This window comes from Mytilus galloprovincialis, chromosome 12 (genome assembly GCF_965363235.1).
Source record: "Mytilus galloprovincialis chromosome 12, xbMytGall1.hap1.1, whole genome shotgun sequence".
Lineage (NCBI taxonomy): Eukaryota > Metazoa > Mollusca > Bivalvia > Mytilida > Mytilidae > Mytilus > Mytilus galloprovincialis.
In genome coordinates, this window is record NC_134849.1 from 15,988,191 (window position 1) to 16,002,566 (window position 14,376).

The 14,376-nt window shown below is 32.8% G+C and overlaps 1 long non-coding RNA gene across 1 annotated transcript in view; it reads right to left on the reverse strand.

The window, feature by feature from the left end:
- The window catches only part of LOC143054421 (uncharacterized), a 40,276-nt gene extending 28,280 nt beyond the window's left edge, over positions 1–11,996 (reverse strand). Inside the window, exon 1 of the long non-coding RNA XR_012971670.1 lies at positions 11,864–11,996. This is a non-coding gene — a long non-coding RNA (uncharacterized LOC143054421). The remainder of the gene's footprint in view (positions 1–11,863) is intronic.
- Between the last annotated feature and the right edge of the window lie 2,380 nt (positions 11,997–14,376).

Below are 14,376 nucleotides of genomic sequence, written 5' to 3' on the forward strand. Positions count from 1 at the left end.
GTACTTGTCTTTTGATGGGTTATTAATAAAAATAAAAAACGTTTTGTTTTGATAAAATATTCAGCTTGAAATTAATTAATAAAAACAATGATGTACGAACTGTAAATTATGAAACATTGTTTGTTTACAATTAGTTCATTTAGCATGTTTAGTATTATACTCTGAGAGTAGTCATCAATAAATTTAAGAGAAATACATTGTATTCCAGTATTCTACTAAGTAAATCAAAGGGAAAATGATGTAACAGTAAATTTGGTCCGGTTGTAAAATTTGTCCACCAGACTTCTTTTCCTAGTTAATTAAGTCCATGTCCATGATTTTACTAGGAATTAAAGTCCTAGGACAAATGTTCCTAGGAAAATCAGTCCATAGCAAGTAAATTATGTCTGTAACTTGTTTTCCTAAGAAAAATTGTCACAAGACTTGTTTTTCTAATAGTTTTATTATATCATAAAATATATTCAAAATAGAAGAAATTCTGAAAAAAATGTTAGATAAGATTGGAAAATTTCCTTATTTTTTTCCAATAAAAATGAAGGACATTTCCTTTATAACCTAATTAAAACATGAATATTGAGTTTCCTTTGCTTATAACATTTTCCTTTTATAATAAAAGACATGGACATTTTTACCTAGGAATTCACTACTAATGACTTAGACATAATTTCCTAGGAAAATTAGTCTGGGGACATAAATTTTATTTAAAAAATTGATACACAACTCTTTAACAATATGAAAACATTTACTTTACTACATTGGTCAGAGGTATAGGGGGAGGGTTGAGATCTCACAAACATGTTTAACCCCGCCGCATTTTTGCGCCTGTCCCAAGTCAGGAGCCTCTGGCCTTTGTTAGTCTTGTATTATTTTAATTTTAGTTTCTTGTGTACAATTTGGAAATTAGTATGGCGTTCATTATCACTGGACTAGTATATATTTGTTTAGGGGCCAGCTGAAGGACGCCTCCGGGTGCGGGAATTTCTCGCTACATTGAAGACCTGTTGGTGACCCTCTGCTGTTGTTTTTTATTTGGGCGGGTTGTTGTCTCTTTGACACATTCCCCATTTCCATTCTCAATTTTATGTATTACATTTAATCCTGTACGAACTGTGACGCCCGTATTTGACATGGAAACCATGTGTAAAAATCATACTTTATCCTGGCGGCATTGAAGTGTTTACAAAATGCATGTCCAGGCGTCAACCAGGCGTAAACCAGGCGTAAATTAGGCGCAACTAAGGCGTCAAATTAGGCGTAATATTTAAATGAGTATGCCTGGTTCACAAAAAAATAGGCATAATATGCAAATGAGTACACCTGGTCAATAAATAAACCAGGCGTAATATCCTTACATAATATGTAACACTCATTTTAGTTCAGTGTATTAACCTAGCTGTGTATTTGATACAAACTTCTGTACTGTTGCTTTTATTTCTTATTGTTTTAACAAAAAACTTGAAATATTAACCATTGAAGAAGCTAATATAGAAATAAATACATTTTATGCAGACAATGGCTCAAATAAGTTTAAGTTTAAATAAGAATTATGACAATTATTTTTTCTTGAAATAAAAGTAGCATTTTAACTAACATGACTAATTTGTTTTTGAATATTTGTCTTTGGAACTAAAATATGAATTATTACTTAACTTAAAGTAAAAGATTTTAATGTAATTATCCAAGGATAAAGGAAATTTTCATAAGTGGGGGCCCACTGACTGACCTAAGAGGGGGCCCGCTCCAGTCACGCTTCAATGATTCCCTATATAAGCAACCAAATTTTTTCCCAAAAAGGGGGGGCCCGGGCCCCCTGGGCCCCCCCTCTAAATCCGCCTCTGTTAATAACTTAGTTACAGGGGCGGACGTGTAAGACATAATAGTGTCCTGTGAAAAAGTGTCCACATGGACAGTTTTTCATTGAAATTTGGTATTTAATAATGTCCATTGCCATGGAATGGTGTCCCTCAAAAGGACATATTTTTACTGCTAACGATATGAAATAGTGTCCACTCACAGGACAAATGTTCATAGTAGTTGCTATTAAATTGTGTCCTCCAACATGTCCAAGGGAAGTAATACAAAGTCATTACAAAGTTTTATTATACTTGAATTTTAATTAAAATATAAAGGATTGATGAGAAATTGATCAATATACAAATGTAAACAAATAAATGATTGATGGAAGTGAATATATATAGAAAAATTTAAGTTCTAAGAAATCCCCAGCAAATGGTAATGACAATGAAAGAATAACAATAAGAAGGAAGTGTAAAATCAAATATGAAGAACTTTACTATATTTGTTATGTCAGAGAAGAAGGCAATAGAAAATAAATAATGTCCATTGCCATGAAATATTGTCACCTAAGTGGACAGCATTTTACAGCAACAGTTATGAAATATGGTCCATCTGCAGAACAAATTTTCGTAGTGAATGTTATTAAATTGTGTTCTCCAAGGAAAATAAAACTGAACACCATCTGTTACTTATTTGAGTTTGAATTATACATACATGTATAATTATATTAAAAGATATAGATAAGAAGATAAGGATGGTATGAGTGCCAATGAAACAATTTTTATGTCAAAGTAACAATTAATTCAAGTTCATAATTAAGGTTACGTCCAGTAATAACAAGGCAATGGATATCATTTAATACTTTAATCATATAAAAAAATACCCGGGGCGGACACAATGTCCTTTGAGAAAAATGTCCACCTGGACAATATTATGGTAGTGAATAATGTTCATGTTCATGGACACTTATTCATACCTGAGGACATGTTTTCATAGGAAATTGTGTCCAGGACACATTTAAATAAGTAAATATTGTCAAAATGTGTCCGGTGGACATTTTTTCATGGAGGACATTATTAAATCCTACAGACGCAGCCATTTTAAAAAGGGGGGGTCCTAACCCAGGACAAAAGGGGGGGGGGTCCATTTACATATCCCCATTCAAATGCATTGATCGTCCAAAAAAAAGGGGGGTTCCAACTCCCTGACCCCCCCTCCCCCTTCTGGATCCGCGCCTGAGTTATACTCACATTATTATTATCTACCATGTATTACTACTTTCCCTTTATTTCACAAGTTTCATTAATTTATTTGATTCAGTATTTCCAATTTCAGATTCTTCCAAAAAGCACAAAACAAGCAAATTATCCCTGAATATATGTGCCATGTGTCCAACTCTTGCAAACTAAAGCCAAATTTTGAAAAAAATCCCATGATCCTTTAAAGAAAGCATTATGGGTATTTCTATTTACACCATACCAACAGTTTTACGCCCGTAAGAAAATTTACGCCTTGCTTATTTCAATTTACGCCCGTAAGAAAACTTACGCCTTGCTTATTTCAATTTACGCCAGGTTTACTGCTTTTTTCTACGCCCATAAGGACTACAAATTTACGTTTCCTGCTCCCTTATGCTTGGATCTAGACACGTAACTACCACTTACGCCTTATTTCTTAAGTTTAGTTGGAAATTTGCCAATAGTTTTTGCATAAGTAAATATAAATCTTTGAAGTTTGAAACCACAAAAAGGAAGGTTTGGATTGATTTGGGGGTTGATTTATGGTCCCTTTGGTGTAGGAAAAATGGGTATAAAAGGGGCCCAAATAATCATTTTTCTAGTGTCCAGACTATAATTTGTAGAACAGTGTATATAATTGCCTGATTAGTTTCCACACCACAAAAGGATGGTTAGGGTTGGAATATTGGAGTTATGACTCAATCTGTTTATGAATTAGGGGCAAACAAGGGTTTCCTGGTTAATGGACAATTACTTTAGCTTTGTTTCTTTATGTTGGTACTCTGTCCTTTTTTTTTTTGCTAGTTCTAGTTTGAATTTTTATGCCCCGGCCACCTACAATAGTAGAAGGGCATTATGTTTTCTGGGCTGTGCGTCCTTCCGTCTGTACATTCGTCTGTTCGTTCGTCTGTCCGTCCATTCTTCCCACTCCAGGTTAATGTTTTTGGTCAAGGTAGTTTTTGATTAAGCTGAAGTCCAATCAACTTGAAACTTAGTACAAATGTTCCTTATGATATGATCTTTCTTATTTGAAAACAAAATTAGACTGTTCACCCCATTTTCATGGTCCACTGAACATAGAAATTAAAAGTGTTAGTTTCAGGTTAAAGTTTTTGGTCAAGGTAGTTTTTGATGAAGCTGAAGTCCAATCAACTTGAAACTTACTACTTAGTATACATGTTCCTTATGATATGATCTTTCTTATTTTAAAACAAATTTAGACTTTTGACTCCATTTTCACGGTCCACTGAACATAGAAATTGAAAGTGTGAGTTTCAGGTTAAAGTTTTTTGGTCAAGGTAGTTTTTGATGAAGTTAAAGTCCAATCAACTTGAAACTTAATTAATACACATGTTTCCTATTGGTTCAATCTAATTAAAAACCGATCTCTCATCGCTCCCGTTTTCTGATATGTCGCTTGGGAGATCTAAAGAAACCCGCTTTGAGGTCACATGTGAGTGACCTTGTAGGTGTGTCTTTTTCGACCAATGAAATTGAGTCTTCCACGATCTTGAAAGTTTATCGTAAGGTAAAGGGATGTAACTCATTTTATATACGAAAAAAAAAGCTGATTGTGTTGTTTCATATTAATTAAAATTTATTTACCTAATTTATAATTTCAGCATTTCCAGAATATAGAACATGTAGTGTCTGATAAAAAAAAAAACACCAAAAGATTGCTACGATAAAACTGTTGAGTAACTATTTGTAATACAGAATGCATCAAGATGGTGGTATGCTACATATATAATATTGATACTATGATAGATGAGAAAAGAAACTGAAGACATAACCAAGTGCTGAACAGCAAAGGTATGATTATAACTGTTACTGATGTTTGAAGAAGTGTGTCATTATAGCATCTACATATATTTCAATCATACATGGTCCAGTACTTCAGACTAGTTTTAATTTAAAAGAATTAAATGGCTACTTAACTTAATATTTTTACAAAATGAATACTAAACTACAAATCAATAGTTTCCCTCTTAAACATACAGCATGGAGCTGCATTTTTGCATTCTAAACAGTGTCATGTATTTTTACATCCGTTGTTACAGCTTATTAACTTCCTGTTAAAAAAATGAGGGGCGAAAGCTACCAGAGCCTGTGCCAGTGAGTCGGAACAGTCAAACTCATAAATCGAAAATAAACTGACAACGCCATGGCTAAAAATGAAAAAGACAAACAGACAATTAATAGTACACATTAGAAACAACATTAAAAACTAAAAATTGAGCAACACAAACCCCACCAAAAACTGGGGGTGATCTCAGGTTCTCCAGAAGGGTACGCAGATCCTGCTCCACATGTGGCACCCTTCGTGTTGCACATGTTATTACAAACCTGGTAAATAGGGTAAATAAATAGTCTATTTCGGTAAGTCACATTCATGAAAAGGGAAGAGGATTGCTACTTAGGTACGAAGTAAGAAACAATCCGATATCATCTGTGAAATAGTTTATCCATAACGGTCAACCAACTTGTGATGATTGGGTAAACTATCATATTCAGGGGTGAATCCAGACATTTCTAAAGGGGGGTTCCAACTATATGTCTCCATTCAAGTGCATTGATCGTCCCAAAAAAAGGGGGGTTCCAACCACCGGAACCGTGCCCTTGGATCCACCACTGATATTTGAGAAATAGCCACAGTACATTTTGTTGATATCAAATTAAAGTTGAGAAGCTACGGTAATCTATATATGTTTATCTACTTTTCATTGTCTACTGTCACCTTGATTTGTAAATAAATAAAAATCATGTTGGAAGAAAAAATCATGTACATAGATATATTTTTTAGGAACTAATTGTGGTATAATTCATAGGCAGATCCAGAGGGGGGGGGGGGGCTGAGGGGCCCGTGCCCCCCCTTTTGTGGGAAAAATTTGGTTGCTTATATAGGGAATCACTGAAGCATAACTTGATTGGGCCCCCCCTTAGGTCAGTCAGAGGGCCCCCCTTATGAAAAGTTCTGGATCCGCCACTATATTCTTCAGATGGAAACATGCAACAGAAAGTACAATCATGACCATAAAGCAGGCAAGACATTTCAGTATGTACAATTTTGTAAAAATATGTGAAACTATGTCAAAGCATATTTTTTGTTTTGTTTTTTCAGATTAAGATATAATGAGTAGATATTTTCCTGAAGATCTAATTAATGTCTCGAAGATAATGTGAAGGGAACAGAAGCTATCATGATGATTCTTTAAAGAAAAGATACAGAAACACAAGCTCCTGTAGACACTTATGAAAAAGAAGATGTTTTTGCAATGAATATGTGTGAATGTGATAAATTATGACAAATCAACATGGTCAATTAACAACAATATGTTCTACAAATTTCCTAGATTTATAAGTTTCATAACACTTAGTTGAGGCAAACTAAAGTTAGATAACGGAAAAGAAAAAAATCACAATTTTTTCTATTTGTAAAGGGGCATAACTCTAGAATGGTAAAAGTGACGCCACCAAAATTTGATCTTGATTGGTGTTTTGTGGTAATTCGCATTGAGCATCAATTTCATAACATTTGGTTGAGGCAAATTTAAGGTAGAGAACGGAAACCATTCTGGGATGTACAGACGTATGTTACGTACAGATGGACAAGGGTAAAACTTGATGCCCACTCTGTTAGGGCAGGGGCATAAAAACTATAATAAGAAGTAAAATCACAAAAATACTGAACTCAGAGGAAAATCAATTCGGAAAGTCCATAATCACATGGCAAAATCAAATAACAAAACGCATCAAAAACGAATGGACAAGAACTGTCATATTCCTGACTTGGTACAGGCATTTTCAAATGTAGAAGGATTGACAAATCAAAAAACTAGGTTGTGCTGAGGTAGCACATGAAATCTGTTTAAATTATTGAGACATGATTTTGTACTTTTTATCACTTCTTTTTTAGCTCACCTGACCTGAAAGGTCAAGTGAGCTTTTCTTATCACTTGGCGTCTGGCGTCTGTCGTCCGTAAACTTTTACAAAAATCTTCTCTGAAACTACTGGGCGAAATTTAACCAAACTTAACCATAATCATCCTTGGGGTATTTAGTTTAAAAAATGTGTCCGTGACCTGGCCATTCAACCAAGATGGCCCCCATGGCTAAAAATAGAACACAGGGGTAAAATGTATATTTCGGCTTATATCTTTGAAATAAAAGCATTTAGAGCAAATCTGATTGGAGTAAAATTGTTGATCAGGTCAAAATCTATCTGCCCTGAAATTTTCAGACAAATCGGACAACCTGTTGTTGGGTTGCTGCTCCTAAATTGGTAATTTTAAATAAATTTTGCTGCTTTTGGTTATTATTTTGAATACTATTATAGATATGATTAACTGTAAACAGCAATAATGTTCAGCAAAGTAAGACCTATAAATAAGTCAACATTACCAAAATTGTCAGTCAACCCCTTAAGGAGTTATTGCCCTTTATAGTAAATTTTTAACAACTTTTCGTCATTTTTTGTAACTTGTACAAAAATCTTCTCTGAAACTATTGAGCCAAATTTAACTAAACTTGGCTACAATCATCATTGTGGTATATAGTTTGAAAAATGTGTCCGATGACCCTGCCTACCAAACAAAATGGCCGACATGGCCAAAATTAGAACATAGTGGTAAAATGCAGTTTTTGCTTTATATTTTTAAAACTAAGACATTGAGGGCAAATCTTTTAAGATTTAAATGTCCATCAGAATAAGATCTATCCCCTCACACTCTCACAATTTTTCAGATGAATCGGACAACATGTTGTTGGGTTGCTGCGCTAAAATTGGTAATTTTAAGGAAATTTTGCAGTTTTTGGTTATTATAGATAGAGATAAACTGTTAACAGGAATAATATTCAGCAAAGTAAGATCTACAAATAAGTCAACATGACCAAAATTGTCAGAGGACCCCTTAAGGAGTTATTGCCTTTTATAGTCAATATTGAACAACTTTTCGTCTTTTTTGTAACTTGTACAAATATCTTCTTTTCTAAAACTATGGGCCAAATTTAACCAAACTTGGCCACAATCATAACTAGGGTATCTATTTAAAACAAGAGGCTCTCAAGAGCCTGAATCGCTCACCTGGTAAACAATGCCTTATTAACTAAATTAATAAATTAATGTTTGTTGTAAATTAAAATTAAATTGTCTCCTGAGTAACAAAGGCCATGTACTATCCTGGAAATACCTTTTAAAGCCTCTTAGGAACCTCTGGAAAGAAATGGGCATGAGTTCGCCCTACACTTGATTAAGATACAGTCTAGGTCAATCTGATGATTCACAATACAATTGCTATTAACAGTTTATCTGTATCTATAATAATATTCAAGATAATAACCAAACACTGCAAAATTTCTTTAAAATCATCAATTCAGGGGCATTATACCTGAAAAACCAGTTACCCAATTCGGCTGAAAATTTCAGGACAGATAGACTTTGACCTAATAAATACTTTAACTTCTTGTCTTATTTGCTCTAAATGCGGGAGTTTTTGAGATATAAGCCAAAAACTGCATTTTACCCTGTGTTTTATTTTTAGCCATGACGGCCATGTTTTTTGACGAAATAGAAAATAAAACACAAGCTTTATTTTATACACCCTACTGATCATTCAGTTGAAGTTTGGTTGAGTAGTTTTAGAGGAGAAGATTTTTTAAAGTTAGCAAATATGATGAACAAGTTGTGAAAAATTGTCATTAATGGACAATAACCCCTTAAGGGGTCAATTGACAATTTTGGTCATATTAGCTTATTTGTAGATCTTACTTTGCTGATCATTTTTGCTGTTTACAGTTTATCTTTATCTATAATAATATTCAAGATAATGACCAAAAACTGCAAAATTTCCTTAAAATTACCAATTAAGTGGCAGCAACCCAACAATGGTTTGTTTGATTCGTCTGAAAATTTCAGGGCTGATAGATCTTGACCTATTGAACATTTTTACCCCATGTCAGATTTGCTCTAAATGCTTCCGTTTTTGAGATATAAGCCAAAAACTGCATTTGACCCCTATGTTCTATTTTAAGTAACGGCGGCCATGTTTTTTGACGGATCAAAAATCGAAGCACACACTTTGTGCAGGATAATCTAAGGAACAATCATTTTAAGTTTCATTCAAATCCATTCAGTAGTTTCAGAGGAGAAGATGTTTGAAAAATTGTTAACGACGACGAAGTCGACGACGACGACGGACGCCAAGTGATGAGAAAAGCTCACATGGCCTTTTAGGCCAGGTGAGCTAAAAAGTGACTAATGACCCCGCCTACCAACCAATATGGCCGACATTAGTAAATACTGTAACAGGTGAGCGACACAGGCTCTTGAGAGCCTCTAGTTTTGTTTGTTAAAAAGATGTCAAAATAGAAGTGAAGTAAAATGTGAATTATTTCTTTTTTTGAACTGACTACATCATGCTGGTCTGATGATGAGCTTGTAGGTTGAAGCCTTTATTGTTTTTTTCCTGCAGTTTGTAATAACTGTTGATCAATATTTTTAAGGCAACTTGCATTGTATTTCTAGCTAATCCATAAATATGTATAAAGGACTTTATCGATTAAATTTTATGAAATTTTCCTTTGATTTTGCTGATTGATTATTTCCTTTCTCTGCGGAGTCGAGTGATATGAAAAGTTGTTAAAAGAAAATATGTGTTGCATGCCTATTGCTTTGAAAGGTGTTTTTGATTTGTGATATACATTGTAGTTGTTTTCCTTTTAGACAGCAGCCATCCTTTGTTTAAAATGTATCATGTTTATAGAAAAAGGTTCAAAGGAAATGATATCTGAAATAAATGTTGTTATTAAATACTCCGTTTTAGTTATTTTTATTTTGATATTAAAACATATAGTGTAAGATAAAAACTAGTTATACATTTAAATAATTGGTAACCCTCCTTGCATTAGAAGTTGCATAATTTAGCATTTATAGATGAAATATAATTGTAAGTAAAGTTCAACATGTGAAATAGTCTGACTGGATATGACAGAACATCAAAAGAAATGACGAAAAATTACACAGTCTGACAAGGAAAGAATTTAATTAACATGATTCATCTACATTCATCTATCTTATGATGTCTCTTGATAAATATTAAAACATATTGACTGTAAAATAATTACCAGCTCACCAATTATATCTGTTGTTCACAAAATTTGTTATTGGGAAATATCTGTTGAATGTTTTGAAATTAAAATGTGTTAACTTAAATTATTGAAGAATTGAAGTCTTTAAATGATACAAAAGCAAGAATACATGGAATGATTGCAATTGAGACAACTACTAACCCTGCATAGTAGGGTACTGATGTAAACAAGTACAGGTCACCTGAAGTCTTCAACAATGAGCAAAATCTTTAACTGAAAGATCGTTATACATGGGCTTATTAAGTCCCAAGATAATGGCATCTACATCCTTTGCTTTCAAATTTTTGTTTGTATGTTTCTGATAAAGGTTAATTAAAATAAGCCCAGCACACTTAATTTGTGAAGTGTTTTTTTTTTTTTAATTTCAAAAGAGAAAACTAATAGACAAATTTAAGCAAATAACAAAAAAAGGAAATCCATTTAATATGGCAGACAGCAACCAAACACAACCACTGGACATAATGAACATGTTTGCAGTGCTCAAACTGCACCATAACATTAGACACAAAAACATCTTATATAATGCTAGATTACACAAAAGTTTTTTTCTTTTAAATCATCTGCTCTTCTCTGGTGTTTAAAATGTACATGTACATGTACAATATATACAAAAAGTTAGCTGCTATTGAGACAAAGGCAAAAATCATAGTGCAACAAAACATGTTGATTACAGACATAATAACAATAAACCATAATAACACTTACCATGACTAAATGATTAGGAACTTTCAGGAACTAATTGCAGCTACTGTCCAGGTTATGTTAAACAAATTTTCACCTCCAACTAATCTGTTCAGTGAAAAGTTTTTACATTGAAATGAAATGTGAACACTTTCCAATCTTTTGGCAGACGTGAATATTCTCATGTGGCATTTATACCTATATCTGGTGGTGATGATACACAGTGATAATTAACCCTTTTCTTCTTCTTTTTATTAAATTTTGAAAAAAAATGAAATTTAAACTTTGTTTGTTAATTTTGTAAATTTTTCTTTTTTTTTCCATTTATTTTTTTAAGTATAAATTTCAAAGAAATTTTCTTTTAGATAAAATTATTTAAATTTTTTTTTTAATTTTTGAAAAATTCGAATTTTTTGTAATATTTTGCATTTATAAATTTTTTAACTTTAAAAAAGTTAACTTTAGTTGCCTTTGTCCATGCATGCATGAACTAAGTCTGTTGTGTTAGTCCATGCAAGCATGGACTAAGTTAACGTTAATTGCCTTCGTCCATGCATGCATGGACTAAGTCTGTTGTGTTAGTCCATGCAATCATGGACTAAGTTAACGTTAGTTGCCTTCGTCCATGCATGCATGGACTAAGTCTGTTGTGTTAGTCCATGCAAGCATGGACTAAGTAACGTTAGTTACCTTCGTCCATGCATGCATGGACTAAGCTTAGTTCCTTAGTTTTCATGTTTACATATCATGAAAAGATTTAGTCATACTGTCAAGTGTTTGCAATTTATTTCTTAAGGTAAGTTATAATGCACAATATGTCTTTAAATCATAATTAATAGGTTGAATATGAAAAAATCAACTAAACAGGAAAAAAAAGGTAATTACATCAAATTAAAAAATAATTGAACTAACACCATGAAATTAAGAGGTAAGAAGAAATGGAGGTTTTCTAAACCTGATTTCCAGTTTTATTTAATACCTTGTTTTTATGTCATATTTACCTGATTTTGCACACAATAACGCAAACAACAATCAGTAAAACAATGACCGCTCCGACAGATCCACCTACAATCGCACCTGTTATAAGAAGTAATAGTGATAAAGTATAGAAAAACTTAAAACACAGTCTCATCTGGAGGACATGTGTTAAATAGGTTAAAATTGAGATCAAATCTTTAGCATACCATATGCAAAAACCAAAAAAAAAACAAAATATTTGAATGACAGATTTTGAAAGGAAGATGAGGCATTGATGATAGAGGATAACTGGTTTTGCCCATACATTCGCTGCAAACAATTCATATTACCCATAATTGATGTTCTAAGTACAAAAATAAAATACAAAAAGAATAAGAGCTTATTGTATAATTGTCGTATGTACAGGCAGCTCTTGCTCTATTTGTAGCATCTGCCGTGTTCCCCTATCAAGTTAAACAGAGTTCGATATATTTGCGAAAATTTGAAAATCAATAAAACAAGATATGGGGTAGATAATTATGATTAAAATAATACGACACATTATTACTCATATAACGTCTTTATTGTTCTGCAATGAGGCAGTCGCTACGTCATGATTACTGATATAAATCGCCATTCGTGGAACAGGCAAGCTGCATCAAGCCAACAGAATTAGTTTTATATATGCATAATAAAATTAAAAAATATTGTTCTATACGTATACACGTTCATGTATCTACAATCTGTCGATACCTGTCTCTTGGTATTGCACAAGGCCGTGTTTTTCTCTGACTGTTTAAGACGTCTTTACACTAAAGACATTGGATGTAAGATGTGTACTGATTGATAATTTAGTGTTAGATGCATGATGCTTTTATATTAGTTGTTATTGGCTTTGAACTAGCTGTCAGTAACTGCTAGTACTCTCAGATCTGTAATTAGTGTCTTTTTGTTGTTGGTTTATACAAGCACCCGGCCACGTCCACTCTATGTAGTAATTGTATTTGTATCCATCTGATGAAATAAGCCTCTTCTACGGATTTTTATAGTTCGTTCTTATGTTGTACTGTTACACCACTGTCCCGGGTTTGGAGAGGGTTGGGATCCAGGTAACATGTATAACCTCGCCACATTCTGTTTGTATGTGCCTGTCCCAAGTCAGGAGCCTGTTATCCTGCGGTTATTGTTTTATGTATATAAATTAGGACGTCAGTTTTCTAGTTTGAATTAATATAAATTTAAAGCCATTTAAACGTTTGATGTCAAAAGACAACTTGTTTTATGTTCTAGAAGGTCACTTAAATGTCCTCTAAATATATGGAAAATAGAAATCGTTCTTAGAAAACGTGAATAGTCACTCATCGAACATACTAGTAAAGTCTGTGAATTCAGGATAACGCTTTATTTCAGAAAAGCTTGTCAAAACATTCCAAATAAAAGAATAAAAACATATTTGGGATTACATTATTGGCAAGAAGAGCATACATGTTATATCTTTTTATGCCAACAAAAGTTTCACATACGTTACATCACACTTAGAAAGAATAATTTTCATCCTTTTTTCTAAAAAAAATAGAATTTCAAAGTTCTTTAGAAGTTACCGAAACCTTGGTGATAAATATTCCGTATCAACTTCACAAATATAACACGATGGTCTTAAATTATAGATTATGCGTACTGACGTTGTTTATCATCTTAATAACGTGTTATAGCATATAAAAAAAATTGTTTTATTGATATGACTTTTACTGTTAAGCTTAATGTTTGTTATATCAATATGATATGACTCTGTACATATGTATCCCGTCATACTTTGAACGACACAGTTATTTGATATCTACCTGTGTGACATCAAACGCGCGATTCTACGTCAGTACTTAAAATCTTTCAATCATTTATGGATGGATTTTACATGGATTAATAAAATCGTGTCATAAAAAAGCAAAGTGAGGATGATATTTTTATGTATGCCTTTTTGTGCTTCTTTGTTACATAAATTTGATTTTATAGTGATTAAGATGATAATACAATGTTGACAGCTCTTCCCCTGTTTTTGAAATTTTTACCGATTGTGTCTGTTTGTTTGATTCACGGATCGTTGTCAATATAATGGAATTTGATGCAACTGTCACACATATGAGAGGTTTGGCTAGCTATAAAACCAGGTTCAATCAACCATTTTCAACATAAGAATATGCCTGTACCAAGTCAGGAATATGATAGTTATTTTCCATTCGTTTAGTGTGTTTGAGTTTTAGATTTTGCCATTTGATTAAAGACTTTCCTTTTCCTAACGAAATAGAAAATAAGGTATGGTTAAAGATGAAATACAGATATATATAGAAAGCTTTGTATCTAAAAAAAAATACTTACATAATAATGTCTGCATAAAATGCCCCAAGCAAAATTCAACGTCAAACGCAAAATACAAAACTGATCAAAAATAATAAAAATCAATATATTTGACATAATTGACATAGGTCGGTGTAAAGTATAATACTGAGCTGTTATTGTTGCTTGCATAAAACAATTGCATTGACAATGTGAAACCAGTAAT